General features: G+C 44.3%; 1 protein-coding gene across 4 annotated transcripts in view; it reads left to right on the forward strand.

The window, feature by feature from the left end:
* The window catches only part of LOC117768925 (protocadherin-1-like), a 158,392-nt gene that overhangs the window by 138,551 nt on the left and 1,044 nt on the right, over positions 1–18,797 (forward strand). The window lies entirely within an intron of this gene.

An 18,797-nucleotide genomic window follows, 5' to 3' on the forward strand; every position in this document is an offset into this window, starting at 1 on the left:
ATTTAGCTGGTATCAGCCTTATTTGTTCACTTTACCCAGTCGAGTACACAGCGCATATATATACGGGCGTGCGGCGCGGCTCCTCATCTACTTAGCACTCGGCAGATAAAAGCTTTCTTTATCCCGCTTATCTTGCAGAAGATAAAACACACTCAGAGGACGAGTGGAAATGAGATGTGGCGACAAAGTGCATCTTTAAAAGGGGAGGTGTTTCTTCATTTCCAATAATGATGGCCTATATAGAGCGTGAAATGCTTCCAACTCCGAGGAAGCTGTGTGTGTGCGTGATAGAGATACAGCAGCAGCATTTGAGTGTACAAAGCGTTCAGTCCGAATAAGTGAACGCATCTAAATGAGCGAAGGGAAGGTTGTGGAGGGACAAACCTGAATCCCATTTTCTGCATCGCTTCACCCGTTCAGAGATGTGTGTGTGTGTGTGTGTGTTTGGCGGGGGGAGGGAGAGGGCGGGTGGCGCGTGGACGTTCACTGGGCCAAATGTTTGACCAGGAGAACATCAACGGGCGCCATCGTTCACCCAAACCTCCGTCTGACCTCTGCGAGTCTCATCTGAGTTTATCTCTTTGTTTTCCGTCGTCTCCCGGGTGCCGCCGCCTCCGATCCGACGCTTCCTCAGGACAGAGGAGTCATCGCCAGGCGGCTGCTGGAAACTTCTCCACCTGGAGATGAGATCGGAATCTACAACGAGCCCTGACAGGGTGAAATCAGAGGACGGCGGCAGTTACATACTAACAAATGCAAACAGAGATATTATGGTTCAGAACATCAAGTCGAAGCCTCACATAACTGTAGATAGAATAAGTTTAAAGATAATAAAGAAACAGATTCTACATGTGAATCTGTAGGTGGGGGATAGGACCAGGAATCCGTCTGGTTTCTGTTTCTAAGGCCGTGTTTGATTGGCGGTCGCTCCTCATGTCTCCATCAGGAGGCTGTGAGAGTTACTCTCGGTGTTTGACTTCTTGTTTTGTGTCTCCGTCTCTGTGTTGTAATATTTCCCGTCCTCCCCACTGCACCCAAACGCCTCGCGCTCCTCCTGCCTCCTGTCAGTTCTGTTTTTGCGAGCGTCTCCGTGACGGAGCGACTGGCGGCTTTGTGTTTATTGACGGTCAGTGAAGATTCCTGCAGCCACCTCCTCGCATTTCTTCTTTTCTTCCTCTCGTCTTCGCTGTCGTGGAAGTGACAGGAAGCTGTGAAGCTCCCTGACAGCGTTTTATTTCCTTTTCTCTCTTTTCATAATTCTTTTCTTCGACTTGTCTTGTTTGTGTCTGCTGGTAAATCTGACGCTTCACACAAAACATTTCCTGTTCCCGCTGCCTGTCTTCATGACGAGGGCGATTAAAGGAGCATTTCATATATTTTTTCCACAGATGAAGATCTTTCTGACACTTCACAGTCCACTTACCAAAGCCTTAAATCTTTAAATACATGTAAATTGCATGAAGTGAAGTGTGGAGAAGATCATTTCACACACTTGAGGCTTCCTCAGAAGTCAAACTAAAGTCAGGTAATAACTTTAAATTAATCAACCAGAGAGAAGGAGGCTGATAAACGCCACAGCCAGTCTCAGTGCGCTGGTTTTAATCTGCCAACCAGGGGTTCCAGAGATTAGACACATCCCGTTGGGGAGTTAATTTAAACATTGTATATTTTGGAACATATTTATTCACAGATATATCTTTGTTCAGCTTTGTCAAGCAATTAATTTTACATTATCAGAGTCCCAAGACACGATGTGTATCTGTGCTGGAAAGATTAACACGTGGAGCAGGACGACTGCTAATAATTACTCAACAATCACTGACATTTCTATATATCTATTTTATTTATCTTTGTATTTGTGGCCCGTAGTGACAGTAGTGGCAGTAGAAACGTCTTCTCCAGGAGACACTTGGTTCAAATCGTCTTTATTTAAACTGTGTTGATATTTGAAAGAGACAGAACGAACAGCTGAGTGAGAATTTGACGACGTGTGGCGGCTTGATGGGAAACAAGTAAACAATCAACTGTCAGTAATACGAAGGGTTTTATTAACATTTAAATAATGTGAGGAGACGTAAACAGTCTTAAAAGTTTGACGAGATCTGAAACTTACTGAGTGTGTGTGTGTGTGTGTGTGTGTGTGTGTGTGTGTGTGTGTGTGTGTGTGTGTGTGTGTGTGTAGCTAACATATGGTCGCTCTCTAAACAAGATGCCGACCAGCTCAGCACTCTGCATCCAAATGAGCGAACACACACACACACACACACACACACACACACACACACACACACACACACACACACACACACACACACACACACACAGAATGTCGCTTCATGTGTAACCTCTGACCCCCCTGCAGTAGTTTAGATGTAAACAGACTATAAATAGGAAGTAAGTGTCTGTGTGTGTGTGTGTGTGTGTGTGTGTGTGCGTGCGTGCGTGCGTGCGTGCGTGCGTGCGTGCGTGCGTGCGTGCGTGCGTGCGTGCGTGCGTGCGTGCGTGTGTGTGTGTGTGTGTTATCAGCGCTACCAGCAGCTCTGTAGTGCTGATCTATCACATAAGTCACTGGGGCCCCTGCTGCCTATTGATCTGGCAACCCTTCCTGACACACACACACACACACACACCCACACACACAGACACACACACAGACACAGACAGACACACACACAGACACACACACACACACACACACTGATCGCCTGCCAACTCGTTCACAGAAAAGCGTCCATACAGATGGTCTGAACTGATGAAGAGAGAGAGGGAGGGTAATAGAATAGAATCATCAGCAACAACAAAATCCCAGCCTCTTCCTCCTCTTCCTCCTCTTCCTCATCTGCTTCCTCTTCCTTTTCCTCCTCCTCTTCCTCCTCCTCGTCTTCTTCCTCCTGACTGATTTAAACAACCACAGTTCGTCCCTCTGCTCTTCAGAGTCAATAAACACAACGACACAGGTTTTAACATAAATCAAGAAAATATCAAAAAACTGATATTTGTTCATATTTTTTCAAAACCATTTTGGACGTCTGTGTGAAAACATCATCTAATCTGTTGGTTGATATTTTGTCTGCGAGGAGACAAGCTGTGACTTCCCATGACATCACACACACGTCGATATGAGACACTTCCTCTTCGTTCATGTTTTAAACTGTCCCTCGACAAGAATCATCATTCCTGGAGCTGCCAGCTTCATTTTGTTCTGTAGATGTTTTTATGTTAACACCTGCTGAGTAACTGGCAGCTCTCACACACACACACACACACACACACACACACACACACACACACACACACACACACACACACACACACACACACACACACACACACAACGTTGTGTTTGTCCCAAATTATAAAAAGCAGTCAGCGTTGAGCTGAACGGTGTAAAGTGCCGACCGTACCTGAATGCATCATCTGGTCCACCCACACATGAAAACAAAAAAATGATCATTTAATTGTGTTTTTATTTGTTATTTCAAGTTGAAAAAGTTGAGAATAGATGGAAGCAAACACGCAAACACACAAACACAAACACACACAAACACACACACACACACAGAGAGAGCAGTACAGGTGCAGGATGAGTCAACGCTCCTCTGTGAGATTCACATATAGATTTTCGGATTCACACATGCAGACACACACACTCACACACACACTCACACACACACACACACACACACACACACACACACACACACACACACACACACACTCACACTCACACTCACAGCTGTAAGGTCTGGTTCAGGTTTAGCTGCAGGCGTTCTGATGACCTTTGCAACCTGGGAAGTAGCTCAGAGAAATGCAGTGGGACGCTGGAAGAAAGGTTTCTGTGTGTGTGTCTGTGTGTGTGTGTGTGTGTGTGTGTGTGTGTGTGTGTGTGTGTGTGTGTGTGTGTGTGTGTGTGTGTCTGTGTGTGTCAGGAGATCAGCTGTGGCCTGAAGCGGAGAATCACAGTCAACTCTCTGGAGTCTCTGTTTGTTTCTGCATTTGTCACAAACTCTCATTCATCTGCTCCTTCCTTCCTCTCCTTCCTTCCTTTCCTTGCTTCCTTTAACTCTAAAGGAATAGAAATATAAAGTTAGTAGCTGGATAATACTGCGTGTGTAAGTCAGCGTCAGGCTGATGAGTGTAAACTGTGTGTTCTTCAGTTGGTGCTGATACAAACTGATCGGTTCATGACAGTATTTGTATTTTAGTCGTCTTGCTTGAACTATTGACAACACTGCCCCCACATGATTTCCGGTGGTACTGCTCCGTTACGTCTGTTTTGTCCGTATCCGTAAACTTTCAGAAGATTTGCACAAACGATCGCAGAGTTTCATTTGAACACGGACCTTCTGGTATCTTTGGCATTTTACTGATCTGGTATAATCTCTCTGATCAAGCTCTTACTTCATAAACCTTTTCTTACTTTGTATCACCTGGTCGTCTGAGCTCTTCAGCGCTCATGTCTCAGACTGAGGACGGACTCATCACCAAACTCTCCCTGCACATCCTCCCTTCTGCACTGTTTCTTTTTTAAAACACTCTCATGCAGACAGAGTCAACTTTGATCTCAGCAGGTCGGGTCCCTCTTCCTTCCCGCTGGCTGTAGATGCTGCAGAGAGGAAGAACAAAGCCTGATGGGACACTGGGGCTGAGAGAGGCAGAGATGCAGGTAGAAACAAAGCTGAGGATGGGGGAGGGAAAAAAGTGAGCAAGCCACAAAGGGAAAGAACGACAGAGGATGAAAGACGGATGGACAAGAGAAGGGAGGAATCTGTAAACAAAGTAAAGTAGAAAACACAAATAACTGCATAAGAGGAGGTTAGAATAAAGGAGGAGATAAAGAAAAGAGAGACGGACGGAGGAGAAGGACGTGGATGTTGAATTAAAAGGCTGTTTCTTTGTGTTATTTTCTGTCATCTAATAATTGCGAACACCAAAGAGAGAAGTCAGAGTGGAGCCGACTGTCAGATTGTTGAAAAAAAACGATGAATCGTTGGTATTATTCTCTTCTCCGAGCGTCAAGGTTTCACCGGTCCGACTCTGACAGACCCTGAAGACTGGGAAAGTGTCATTTCTATCAAATCACTTTTATCTTTGTTATAAATACCTGAGGTTTTGATCCAGTTCTGGTGACTGTGTCCTCAGCTGCAGTTCTGCCTCGCGGTGTACCCCAGGGTTCGGTCCTGGGCCCGGTTGTGGTTGTGTTCGGAAACACTTGTTCGTTGAGTAGCTAGTGAAGAACTTTAGAAGACTTCTCACGGTCTTCAGCAGATGTGTCCTGATGTTGAAATGTGTCATTTTTCAGAAGAAAATTTCTTAATATATCTTTAAATAAAAACTGCTTATAAATCATCTACAAACCTACATCTTCTATAAATTACAATTTGTCAAAGCAACAGTTTATTTGACAAATTAGTGTTGACTTCAAAAACAACTCAATCTTCAGATGAAGATCATGTAATATGAAGAACAGTGATTAATGTCCACTGCTCTGTGCTTCACCGTAGTAAGAGCGCACTTCCTCTTCCTCTTCCTCTTCCTCTTGAGTCGTGACTGAACGTCGGCGTTAATAGTAAATAGTTTCCTGCTGACTCGTACAATACTTATGTTGTCTGAGATCCAGGGGTCGGCATCAATGAGGCTTTCAAGTCCTCATCAGAACGTGTTTGAGTCATTTGTGTTATTTCACTTTCTGCTGAGTTCAGCTGAACAATGTCTCATCAATCTGAGAAGGAGATCATCGCTCGTTCTTCTGTTGAATCACATGTGGAATTGATTTATTGATTTTCGGAGGATCTCCATTAGCTGATGTCATCATCAGCCTCCCTCCCTGTGGGCTTCATTAGAAAGATAAAAACATGACAACAGCAAAGACACTAAAAGACAAACACCGTCTTCACTGTAACTGTCTTTTCATCTTGTCCCCGAACTCTCGGAGGAAGAAGAGAAAGCTGTCGCAAGATTTTTAATCAGGACCCGGTGAAATAAAAAAATTAAAAAGTCCAAAGACACCAGAGTTTCATTTTCACTTTGAGTTCCGAGGTTACACTTCTAAAAAGTTTTAGTTATTACTGTCTGTATTTGATTTAGTCTTTTACTGTGAAGCCCTTTGTCACGTCTCCTGCAGAAAGATGCTTTGTACAGTAAATAAACTTGACTTCCATTCTTTCCTCTGCATTATGCAGCAGTGCAGCTCTTTCTTCAGCTGCGGCTGCACTGAACCACTTCTCCTCTGGAAGGTTCAGTTGGTAAAGCAGCTTTTCCTCCAGAGACGTCGAGCTCCAGCGTCGATTCACATTGACGGACTCCGTTTCTCTTACTTTTTACACTTCCAGCAGCGGAGAGGGGAAAATGTGTCACACATTATTTCCGTCATTAAAAAAGTAAACTTCATTTCACTGTAGGAAACGACAAAGTTTATTTTTCACAGAAACAGGATGTCTGCACAGTTTCAGTTCTTTAAACATAAAGAGGACGATAGGTTTATCTTATAATGTCTCTCGTTGTGTTTCCGTGAGTAACGGAGGATGAATCTTGTATTAATCAAATGGTAAAATATGAACACAAATACTTTTTAATAATATAATATAATATTATAATATTTCTCCTTGTTTGTTAATTTTAAAAACCTAACTGTTCTTGTGGTTTCTTTAGTTTAATTGAATGAAATCCTCTTGTTTGTGAACATAAAATGAAAAATCTATGCTGGCGTTTCTCGGAGCGTAAATAAATTTCCCCTGAGATTAGGCTGTGTTGAAACACCTGAATACAACAAAACACTTCCTGTACAGCTTGTCATCTCGCTCCTGCTCCTCAACATGCCTGTCACATGTTGTTTTCCGCGCCTGGTCATACGTGTCAGCATCAATCTGTCGGCGGCGTCACTCAGCCGAGCGAGGAGGGATGCGAGAAGCCATCACTCAGCTGCAGGTAGACTGTTCCCGTCGGATCAAAACGGGAAGCGGCTCGGAGCGGCGCCGCTGACAGTCGTCACGGCGAGCGCACAATCGGTCTGGAGTCGAGAAAAGACAGAAGTGATCAGTGAGCGAACACCAAAACCTGCCGCTGACAAACGAGAGGAATCCACTCTGATGACGGCCGAGCGTTAACAGGACTGAAGTCGACTTGACACAGTCGCACAGTTACCACGTGAGATGGATAAGGAATGGCCCCTCGGTGAAAACACGGGTTGAGCTCTGTACGGTGGTCGAGTTGGGACACAGGACACTGGTCCAGAAGAGATTACGACAACGACCTGTATTCCAGATTATCAGATGGAATCTTCCACGTTATAAAAACCTGCTGCTTCCGCCTCCTTCACTCTTTATCAACTAGTTTAGTTAGTGAGTTGATTTTTATTGTGGTTAACTGAGTTGAATTCAGTTAAACTTTGTGTGTTTCTGCAGATAAATGTCCTATTTTTCTTTTTATTAAACGGCAGCAGAAACAGTGGGAAGCTTTAACTGGAACATCAGCGGCTCATAGTGCCAGAGTGCTCATTACACACACACACGCACACACACACACACACACAGACACACACACACACACACACAGACACACACAGGCACACACACACACACAATCCCCAAATGCATCCAGAGAAATGGAAGCAGGAGCTACACCCGCAGGCTGCGATGCTGCAAATTTATTCACTTTTGTAGGATAATTGAATTTTTCCTTCATAGTAGGCTGATTCCACGGGGAGTGAGTGTGTGTGTGTGTGTGTGTGTGTGTGTGTGTGCGTGTGTGTGTGTGAGTGTGTGTGTGTGTGTGTGTGTGTGTGTGTGTGTAGTCGTACTGATGTCTTTGTGAGGACCATTCTGAGCCTACAACCTGCAGAGTGAGGACGTTCTGACTAGTTGTGATGGTTAAAGTTAGGGTTAGAGGCTTGAGAATGTATTAGGCCAATAAGTGTCGTCACCAAATAGAAGTACAAACGTGTGTGTGCGTGTGTGTGTGCGTGTGTGTGTGTCTGTGTGTGTGTGTGCACGCTCTTTTTTCCTCTGGACTATTAATAATTGACTGGTTGGCGTTTCTCTCGCTGTGAGATTACTTTCACTGCTAATTCGGTCCTTTCTCAGATCTGATCTGCAGGTGTCTCAGGTTTTATTCTTTATTAATTAATTAATACATTTTATTTTCCGGTGGGTTGATGTTATTTACAGTTGGGACGACGGCTGCTTCAGTCGTGCAGAGGGTCACTGGGTTTGGTCTCAGCTTCCAGTTTGATGTGTGCGAGTTAACTTCAAGCGACGGGCGTAAACAGAAAGACTTTAAACCTGCAGCATTAGTGATTGTTTGATGCATGGAAAACAACATTGACAGGTCTGTAAGTCTGCCGTGACAGCGAATTCACAAGAGTCACGTCTCTGTCTCCGCTGAAACATTAAAGGAAGAAACACCGAGTGTCTTCTAAACAATCTGGAGCTTATTACAGTTGTTGTGTCCATCACTCCCGTCAGGAGTGATCACGAGGCTTCAGCGCCGCGGCTGGTTTGATAAATGTTTTACGACCTCCCCCAAACATAATGTGTGGTAGAGTTTAGTCCAGGTTTCACACGGCTAATTTACAGTAGAAGTTCTGAGTTCTGAAGTTCTAATGTTGAGCATAAATTCACTTTTTAATAGTTACGTCTACGTTAAGAAAACAACTGACTCAAATACCTACACAGAGACTTAATGGACTCATGATACTGGATGATGACCATGTAGTGACTAAAACTGACTCCCCAGTGTCCAGGTAGAGACCAAACTAGACTCAGGTGTCCACATGGAGTCGTGAATGGACTCAGGTGTCCACATACAGACCATAATAGACCTCCTCGTGTCAACGTAGAAACATTAACGCACCTTCTTGTCCATTTAGAGACGATAATGATCTCTGGGGTGCAGGTTTTGAGACAGTAATGGGTTCCCAGGCCTCCAATTGGAGAAAGAACAGCGCACGGAGGAATGATAATCGACTCCCAGGCGTCCAGGAGACGACGCTCACAGACTCAGGGGTTCACCTGCGAGAAATCACTAAACTCAGACGAGGGAACTCCACAATAAGAAGCTCATTATTTCCTTCTTTATCTTTATTCGGTCTGGACACTTTTTCCTTTCAACCATTTATTAAATTTTGCCCCAGAACATCGAGTGAATGTTTCTGCAGAGAAGACGTGGAACCTTGGTAATGTTGGTAATTTATCTCCGTAAACGAGACAAAAGAAATGAAGTCGTTCGTTCATTCTCCTTGTTTACAGAACAACTGCCGCCTGCATGATATTAATAAAGTGAGATCTAGTTTTTATGAAAAATAAATAAAATTAAAATAAGAAACGAGAGGAGAGTGAGTTTCCCGTTAAACAGATGCAGATGCGCTGCGGCTGCCAGTTCTGATCCCAGCCACAGTTTGTGTATTCAGGTCAGTTTGTGCATTCAAAGCAAACACAAACCATGTTCCTCTGCATCTTTAATGACCCCTCTCTCTGTTTCACACACACAAATACACACACACATTCAGCCTCAACACACACACACACACCGACACACACACCAGGGTGCAGTGGTCAAATATTTATGGTCAGGAGAAGCTGCTGTGTTATTGTACTTGATATAGCTTTGGGCGGTTTCTATTGCAGTAGCTTTGGTTCATTCTCAGCCGCTGCTCTCAAACACAAAACGCTACAAATACAAACTTTACTCCGCGTCTTTCTGCTCCGGAGCCGCAGCAGCAGCTTCGCTCCGGTTTCTCTGAGCTTCAGCCAAAAGCAGTTTTTATTTTTTCCCGTATTAACTCGTCCACCTGACGCTAAAGAGCCAGTTTAACGCTGCTTGCTGCTAATTAATCAGAGTGGAGGACAGTTCTCCTCCTGAGCTGCGACCTGGCAGACGGACGCGGGGCAGGAAACACAGATGCTGCTCGGTGGAGTCGCATGGAAGTAAACATACATCGGGTCAGAGCCGGCGGCTCGGCGGCGCTGCCTCACGCTGAGCTTCCACCAGCAGCGATACACACACTTACCCAAAATCACACAGATGTTAAATATGTTAAATATGTGATCTTAAGTCTAGAGAATAAATTGTAATGGAAACACGGTGGTTTGGATATTTCATCAGAAACTTGTAGCTTCCAGATCAAGCTGCTGTAAAATATATGACGATATCAGCATGAAGAGAAAAAGCTTTTTCTTAGTGTCAAGCAACATATGATGGTGAAATTAAATAAGTGTAATTTGAAGTAAAGAGAAGAAGTAAATGAGATAATGAATCAGAAACAGACTTTCAGTGCCAAACTGATATCTGAGGGTTTAGATAATGGATGATTTAATGCACAAAAATAACCAGAATATCAGTTTCCTGAATATGTCTTCACCTTTTTCAAGATCAGTGAATAATTATCTCGGAAATCAGGGAAAATGTCCCAAAAATTGTATGTTATCTCATAATGTGAAAGAAAAAAATAGAAGAACCCCACAACATTGAATGAGTTCCTTCTTGTTCCATCCGTCCACCAAGTTTGGTGTAAATCTCCTCGGTGGTTTGTGTGTAATCCTGCTGACAAACCCACAAACCAACAGTCGGACATGGGTGAGAACATTGATAATTCAGGTTTGATCCCCTGAATTTAAAATCCTGGTCACAGTCGAGCTGCTGCAGCTTCGTCTGCTGCTCACACTCGGCCGGTGGAACCATCCTCGCGTCACGTCATTATCCGAGCTATACCACCGTCACAGCAGGAGCAGCAGCGGCGGCGGCCATATTGACAGGTTCAAATCCTGTGCAGATGCTGCAGCTGCTTGTTGATCAGCTGGGAGGATGTTGAAGCTTTAATTTGACCTGAATTAACAAAGTGATGGAACAGCAGGAGAGATGTGAGCGTCAGGTGAGTCTGCAGGAGCGAGAGATGCTGAGTTATAGACGAGGAAAGGACGTGAGTTCAGACTTTAGATGAAATTTTAAGTCGTCAGATTTCATATCACGTTTCAGGATTGTGCTGTGCTCTCAAAGAAAGGAAGGAGCAACACAGACTGAGTGGGATCATAGGGAGGAAACAGGAAAGGAGGAAATCCATTCAAACATACGATTATGTGAAGACATACGTTATTATATCGTAAATGTGTTGTAACGACAAAGATGGATGATGGAGGAAGGAAGAGAGAGAAGAAAGGAACACAAATCAATGTTTTTTATACATAAAATATATAGTTTGATGTGAAAAATGAAATACTTGAAACAGGAAACTGAAGATGAGAGGAAGGAGTCAGAAGTTGTGAATGAAGGAAGATATAAGTAATGAAAGGAAATAAAAAAAGGAGGAAGAGGGCGAAATACTTAAATATAGGAGTGTGGATTTTCTGCCTGTTTGATTTTTGTTGCATCTTCAGAAAAGTCAGAGGGTGAATTAATTTTGGATTTAGGAAACGATGGAGGGGGGGGTTGTCTGTCTAATAACTTCTCTGTATGAAACGGGGGGGGGGGGGGGGGGCTGTTTGGCATCTGAGAGCATCGACTGTTGATGTTTGAAATAAGAAAAAAAACAAATGATTTTGATCTTCATCGTTCTCTCCTGCTAATTAGTGAAAGAGCGAGTGACATTTAAATATCTAATATCCTCCTCTTTCTTTCTTTCTTTCTTTCTTTCTTTCTTTCTTTCTCTTTTCTTTTCTCGCTCTTTGAGATGAATCTGTCTCCTTTTCCTTCATTTTCTGCCAAACCCCCCCCCTTTCTTCTCCTGCACTTTCATCCCCCTCCTCCCCCTCTTCCTCCCCCCGTCCCTCCTCCCCTCGGCCCCCTTTCCCAGCTCTGTGTCGATTAATTAATTGCCGGCTAATTTAATTTCTCAAAAAGTAATAACTTGTTTAAGCATGAATAAAGACTGACAAGGCAAAGTTCTAATCTGCCCAAAGTTTAATTAGAGCCGGCAAGGTTTCCACACAGAGGCAGACGAGGGGGTCAGAGAGAGAGAGAGAGAGAGAGAGAGAGAGAGAGAGAGAGAGAGAGAGGATGGGGGGGGGGGGGGGGGGGGGGTACCTGGATTAGAGCGGCAGCAGCCTCAGTCTCTTATTTAATTTTTGATTTATTTATTACATCTGCCAAGGAGGTTACGTTTTGTCCGTGTGTCTGTTCGTTAGCAGGATTATGCAAAATCCACTGGATGGATTTCCATGAAACTTGGTGGAAGGATGTGATGCGTGTCGGGGGGGTGCACACACACATGCGCCCCCCCCCCCTCAGGCGCAACAGATTCTGAGTGACAGGTACACAGACTAATGAGTGAAAGACGAGTGTTACTGCTGCTGAAACTATGAGGTGTAACTGTCTGGGTGGATGGTTACGACTTTATGGACAACAGCGAAATATTGGTTTTAATCAGTCATTTGATAACAGAGAAGCAATTGGACGAGATGATTGACAGCTTCCCGACAGATTGTTATCACAGTGACGTTACGTTGTCAGGGACAGATGTTTAACCTTGAAACATAAAAAACACAGATGTAAAAACTGCCAACAACATGTTTACTGAGTTTGAAGTTTTAAATTCAACTTGACGTTGGTCAGAATTAAAACTGTGTGTTTATACTTCGGAACCTAAACATCTTTAGATTTGAACAGAAATAAATCCTGAACTGCTGCAGCCACTCGATCATATGAGGAAAACATTCTTCACCCGTTTGTAAACCGTCGTACCTCAATATTTGTTTTCCTGTGTCGTGTGAATATCATCGTGATCCCTCAAATATCTGTGGGGATATTTCACTTAGTGTCGAAGCGGCGAACAGACTGGACCTAAAGGGGAACACGCAGTTTTCATTTGGAGGAATCATAAAAAGCATCGGTGCAGACGGGGGAGCTGAATATATTTGTGCCGTGTTGATTACGTCGTCAGACTTCGCTGCCTCGCTGATGATCTCGGACATTTCGATGAATCGAGTGCGTTGTTACCAGAGTCATCACATTAGAAAGTGAGGTTTGGAAAAAGGTTTTTAAACTGATGATTGTAAAATCTTAATAGGAACAGAGAGTGCGGCACACACTGACACACCAGGATCTCTGTGAGCCGCTGGCGGAACGTACACTGTGTGTGTGTGTGTGTGTGTGTGTGTGTGTGTGTGTGTGTGTGTTTGATTGGACGCATCATTGAAGTGAGAACTGTGCAACCATGAATACAGATGGAGGTTTGCAACGTGGTGTGTTTGCATTACTGTGTGGCTTTGTGTGTCTCCATCAAACACACACACACACACACAGAATTATACTGTGGTTGTTTCATAGCAACATATTAAACACATATTGTCTGTATGACGTCTGCAGGTCAAATAAGAAAGAAGAAACCTCTGACTAATCTGTCCTGCTCTCTGATTGGCTAGTTCTCGCCAATTCGTCTAATTATTGAATCTGCTAGAAATAGGAGAAGTGGGAATCTGTGATTAGTCAACAAGCGTCTTTGAAGAGTCCACACAACATTTGTTGGTGACTGGAAAATCGGGCTGAAATGTTGAAGCTTTACAACAATTGTGCAGAAATCCAGAACCTACTTTACATAATCATGTTGCAGGAGCAGGAAAGTGTCAATGAGTGAATTTGATCAGATCATGAACGACACAACGACGAAACCTTGCATCTATTTTCCATATGAAGGGAATGGAAGATAAAACCTGATTGGTTTATCGCAGGTTATGACCCAGAACACACCCATGATGCATCAGGAGATAACTCGGCTTCATCCTGTTTAAATCATCGTCCCGATGCAGCGACTTTTCCCTTCGCTGTTAAACATAATCCACTGGATTCAAACTGGATTTGGACGCCCCCCCCCCCAAATGTTTTACACCTTGTTATGAAAGTGGAGCCTGTAGTCCAACACATCTGCTCGTCAGGCCACGACAGGAGTTCACCTCCTCTGACACGGCGACCATCTAGAAAACCACGATTGTTAGTAAAACCTTGAAGTCTTCATCTTCTTTAAATGAGTCTAAGTCGGTGACTTGTTTCTGACGTGTCCTGGTGTGTGTGGGCTGATGGCGGTGCCTCAGATTGCGGCGGGGGAAGCAGCAGCAGGTCGTTCGCTTCCTCCTGGACGTCTTTGAGCGTTCACAGCAGCCGCACCTCCTTCCTCTCCTCTATTGTTCCTATAAGATAAATCGGAGCCATTGTCATCGACGGAGAAAAGGCGTTAATTGAAGGTTTTTCCTGCTGCAGCTTTTACTGCAACACACACACACACACACACACACACACACACACACACACACACACACACACACACACACACACACACACACACACACACACACGCACGCACACGCTTCAAAGTAATTAAACACATTAACACTTCAAGCAGAAGCAGAAAAAAAAGAGAAGCTCTCTTTTGTGTACATTTGCTTCCAGTTATCACCGAGGACCGAGCAGAGAGGGGAAGCTGGAGGATTTAGCATATCTCTACGAGTAAAGTGATGGAGCGGAAAAGAAGAGGAAGAGGAGGAGGAGATGGAGGAGGAGGAGGAGGAGGAGGAGGAGGAGGGGAAGAGGAGAGCCAATCCGCTCGGGCTCTTTACTCCAGTTGACAGCGTAAAATGTCAGATACTCATCTGGAAATTATTTCCATTTCATACCACTGACATCTTCCCAAGTGGGGACTCTGAAATCTAATTAGTTTGACCGGAAAAACCGGTGACCAAGGTAGCAGAGTGTATTATGCAGAGAGAGAGGCCGCCAGGGCGAGCGAGGGTCCCCGGGGTTAACTGGAACTCAGGAGTGGAGATGAGGGCTGCAGTGGGAGAAAGGAACTCAGGAGGGCTACTCCATTTTCAGAAAGCCTTGACTAATGGAGGGAACCTTGGATACGGCGTTATGGCCGCCGCCGCCAAGATCCACCAGAGAGAGGGGGGGGGGGGGCAGATAGCTCCTCCTCCTCTCGGGGGTTAACCCAGAACTTTTCAAACTTCTGACGAGAAATCTGAAGTCACGACTGTTCTGCCACGTCTGGATGGAACAACACCAGCGGTTTTAAGTCCTGACAGAGTAAGAAATATAAGATAATACACAAAACAAACTAATTATTTATCTGTAATATGTCCTCCTCCTTACCGTAATACTACATACCACCACTAGGGTGGGGACAGAACCAGATGTTATGAATAATCTAAACTCCATGATAATCCACAAATGAACCTCAGTGGAAGTAAATTCCATCGGAAAGAAATCCTGCTGCTGCCGCCACGTTTTCCTGTGAGGTATTAAACAGTTTGTCCCGAGGACGACACCAGAGGACACGTCATTACAATCCATAGAATCTATCGTCTGGTCACGAGTTTACACGTGAAACTTTATGGAAATATAACCGATAACTATAGATTTTGTTTGTGTGTGTACAAGTTGTGATGTTGAATTAACGGTCGGAGAGGAAGGGAAAGTGAAGAGGTCACAGAAATCATTAGCTTCGTCCTCATTACCCGACGACAGGAATATTTCTCTTTCTCTGACACTTGTTTATTTACACGCTAACGTCTTCGTCTTTGTGTCTCGACATCTAAACTGTTGATGGATTATTAATGTTCAAAACAAATAAATCACCTTCAGTCATCACATGAAGTTTCTGATGAGAGTCAGAGCAGGAAAAACAGCGTCTGATCAACCTTCACAGCGTCTTTGATGAGGGTCTGGGCCGAGGGCGCGTGGAGGCGGAGCCACCGTCAGAGGAAGGCCTTGTTAACAGAGTCCATCACAACCCCCCCCCCCCCCCCCCCCCCCCTCACCCCCACAAACTCCTTCTCCCATCGTGCTCTCCAATTAGCTTCATCTCAGATCGGAGCCAATTAGTTCTTGTGCTTAATTAGGATCGAACACGAGCCACATGGCCTCGGCGCTGAATCCCGTCGTTAGAGCTACAGATCACTTTGCGAGGGTCTGAACACGAGGTCACGTTGGCCCCTGGTCTTTTTTCACCATGTTATTGATGCACATTTAGATTCTATATTCAGAAGTTGTATTAATGATCGTATATACAACACAGATTCTGTACAAACACGCTGTTGAATATGAAAACACAACAAACATCTTTGTATTGACACGTCTATAAATACACAGCAGAACTACAGAGAAACACATTTTACACACATGAATGTTTTCTGCTTCTGAACTTGCTCCAGTTTTAATTGATGCTATATTTAAAGTTTGTGCAAACTCAACTAACAATAGTTTTGTTTCCTTATCTCTTTATTTATTACTTTACTTGTATGTTTGTACAGTACAATATGTGACACACATAAATGACACATGTATGACATGAGTAGCGTATTTCCCGTTGATGTGACGCGTGCTTTGTGATCACGTGTCACTACGGCTGCAGCGATTGAACGTCAGCTTCCTGTTTGTTCTCGTCTCACGCTCGTAAACGTCACCTGTTCAAAGACGGGTCCCCGGAGACAGACGCTCCACTCTGACACGTGTCAGGAGCTCGTCAGTGACGAACAGCAACAGATGGCGTGTCGAGCGTGAGACTGAGCTCAGGACGTGAACACAAAGGAGACGGGGGTTTCACAAACAGCGTCTGTGCGACGCAGATTTTCTGCTGTGGACGGATCCCGAAGCTCTTTCAAAGTAAATGTCTCCCAGAATGAGACTGTTTATTCTGATTGAGATGTTTACAGGAGGATTTTATTTTTGTTCAGACAGAAACTCTGCTGAGTTTTAAACATCCTGTTGAAGACGTGGAGATAATCTAAAGGGTCTCATGTGCTGCAGTGCTTCACGACCCCAGGTTCAATGTGTGGTTCAATAATTAACATATTTACTAAGAGTTCTCTTATTTGATGGATTAGACTTTGACACCAACTCCCTGAGGACTGAGGTGAAGATCAGGTCTCACTTGTTGATTTCCTGTGTTAGTGCTGCTTCCTTCTCATGCCCCAGGATCTCTGCGGCCTCGGGGCAGTTTGGGGCAGAAGACTTCACCTGCTTTCTCTTCTGTGAACCACGAAGACAGCAAATTTCATGGAAATGACTTAAAAGATATTCAGAAAAGGAAAAATGCTTTTCATAGAAACATCAGTCCTCCACCCTCGCTGTTCATGTTGGTGCAGGGGCCATCGAAAGAGAAGAATAAATCACAAATCATCAAATATGAATCATTTATTTTGCCACTAATGAAATCAATATATAAACAAATATTACTCATATTAGGAGAAGAAGGTGGGACTCCTCATGTCTCCTTAGATATATCCATGTTTGTGTAGTCATGGCCTCAGTTCATAGACTTTAAATAAAGATGGAGGACGTCTGGCTCCACAAGAAGCTGCAGTTAGGATTATAAACTCTGCCTCCTCCATGTGAGCGAATGGGATATGGACCAAAAAACTATATCTGGAAGCAACTGTTGGTGGAAATGAGATGAAAAACCTCCAACAGTGTTAACAGACACAAAGTCAGGGGTCAAATGCTGTGGTTGTTGACCAGTAAACTTCCCCCACAGGCTGAACTGGGCGGCTGAGGCCTTTTATCCGTCATTGTTGTTGCTGCGTTGTTGCTGCAGTGAGTTGAGTTCCGCCTCTGCTCGGCCGTGCAGCTCTGAGGCGTCCGTGCTCCATCAGCCGGCTGCTGACACGAGGTTCAGAGGCAAAGCACTTTATTAAACAGCCACTCGCACATGACTTAACATTTTTGCAAGCACATTGCTTTTGCATGGGAAGTGCTTAAAAACTAAAATCCACGGCGAAGGCGGCCGTGAGAATGTGGGGAGCGGAATTTAAAAGAAGCCAAAAAAAAAAAAAGAGCGCGGTCACTACTCAGCACTCCGCGGGATTAGAACGTGCACATCAACCTGCAAACAGACAGAAAAGCCGACTGTAGCTGCTTTTGCAAAAAAAGGAGGCAATGAATTTCAATTATGCATGAAGCGAAGGGCATTTTGGGAAATAAGCGCCGTTACCCGCGAGGACCGGCGCCCCCCCCCCGCCCCCTGCCAGCCTCCTGTATCAAAGAATGATCTAATGTCACGCACGGAAGAAGAAAGGTTACTTTCTGCATACCCATTGATATTTCTGCTTCCATCTCTGACCTTTTTACATTCTGAGCTGTGATTTCTTTTTTAAATGTCCGTCCGTCTGACGGCTTCTGTCCGTCTGACGGCTTCTGTCCGTCCGCCTGCTCGTCTCAAAGTTAAAATCCCACGAGAACATGTGACAGGACCCAGAGGTTAGAAACCTGAACATTCACACCACTGGAGATAAAAACAATCGTCTGTATCCGTCATCTTCCATCGTGTCATTTCCTGCAGGTGAAGAAAAAAGCAGTTCACGTTGTTTTTTTCCTTAATTGGCTGTTTGTGCATCATAATTAGCTTCTTAACGAACCTTTTTTCCTCCGTCCTCACATCAAACTGATCCTGTTTCATGCTCAGCACCCACCGCTTCACACGTGGCTTCGTTCTCTCAGCGACAAATTAAGCGACGTTCCTGGCACTTTGTGAACTATTAGTGACTTTAAAAATACACAGCCAGCTTTAATTAATTTCTCTCCAATGGAGGGAGCCATGAGTGTGGATAAAGGGATAATGACAGTTTTAATCAGCGTCTCTCCTGCCAACGTGTTCGCAGCTGAACTGTGACACCGCCGCGTTCAGGTTTGTTGGTTTTAAGGAAACAAAAGCAACATTTACACACAGATATTTGCACCAATGTCTGCGTCTGGAAACCTTTATCTGTCTGCTGTCGAATCCAGTTTCATTCCAGACTTTATCATCTCAGAGGAAATTGTTTTTGCAAAGCAGTGAACAAAACCCACAAAGCACGAACAGGCATCCGTCTGCACGGAAA

Source organism: Hippoglossus hippoglossus, chromosome 10, assembly GCF_009819705.1.
Source record: "Hippoglossus hippoglossus isolate fHipHip1 chromosome 10, fHipHip1.pri, whole genome shotgun sequence".
NCBI lineage: Eukaryota > Metazoa > Chordata > Actinopteri > Pleuronectiformes > Pleuronectidae > Hippoglossus > Hippoglossus hippoglossus.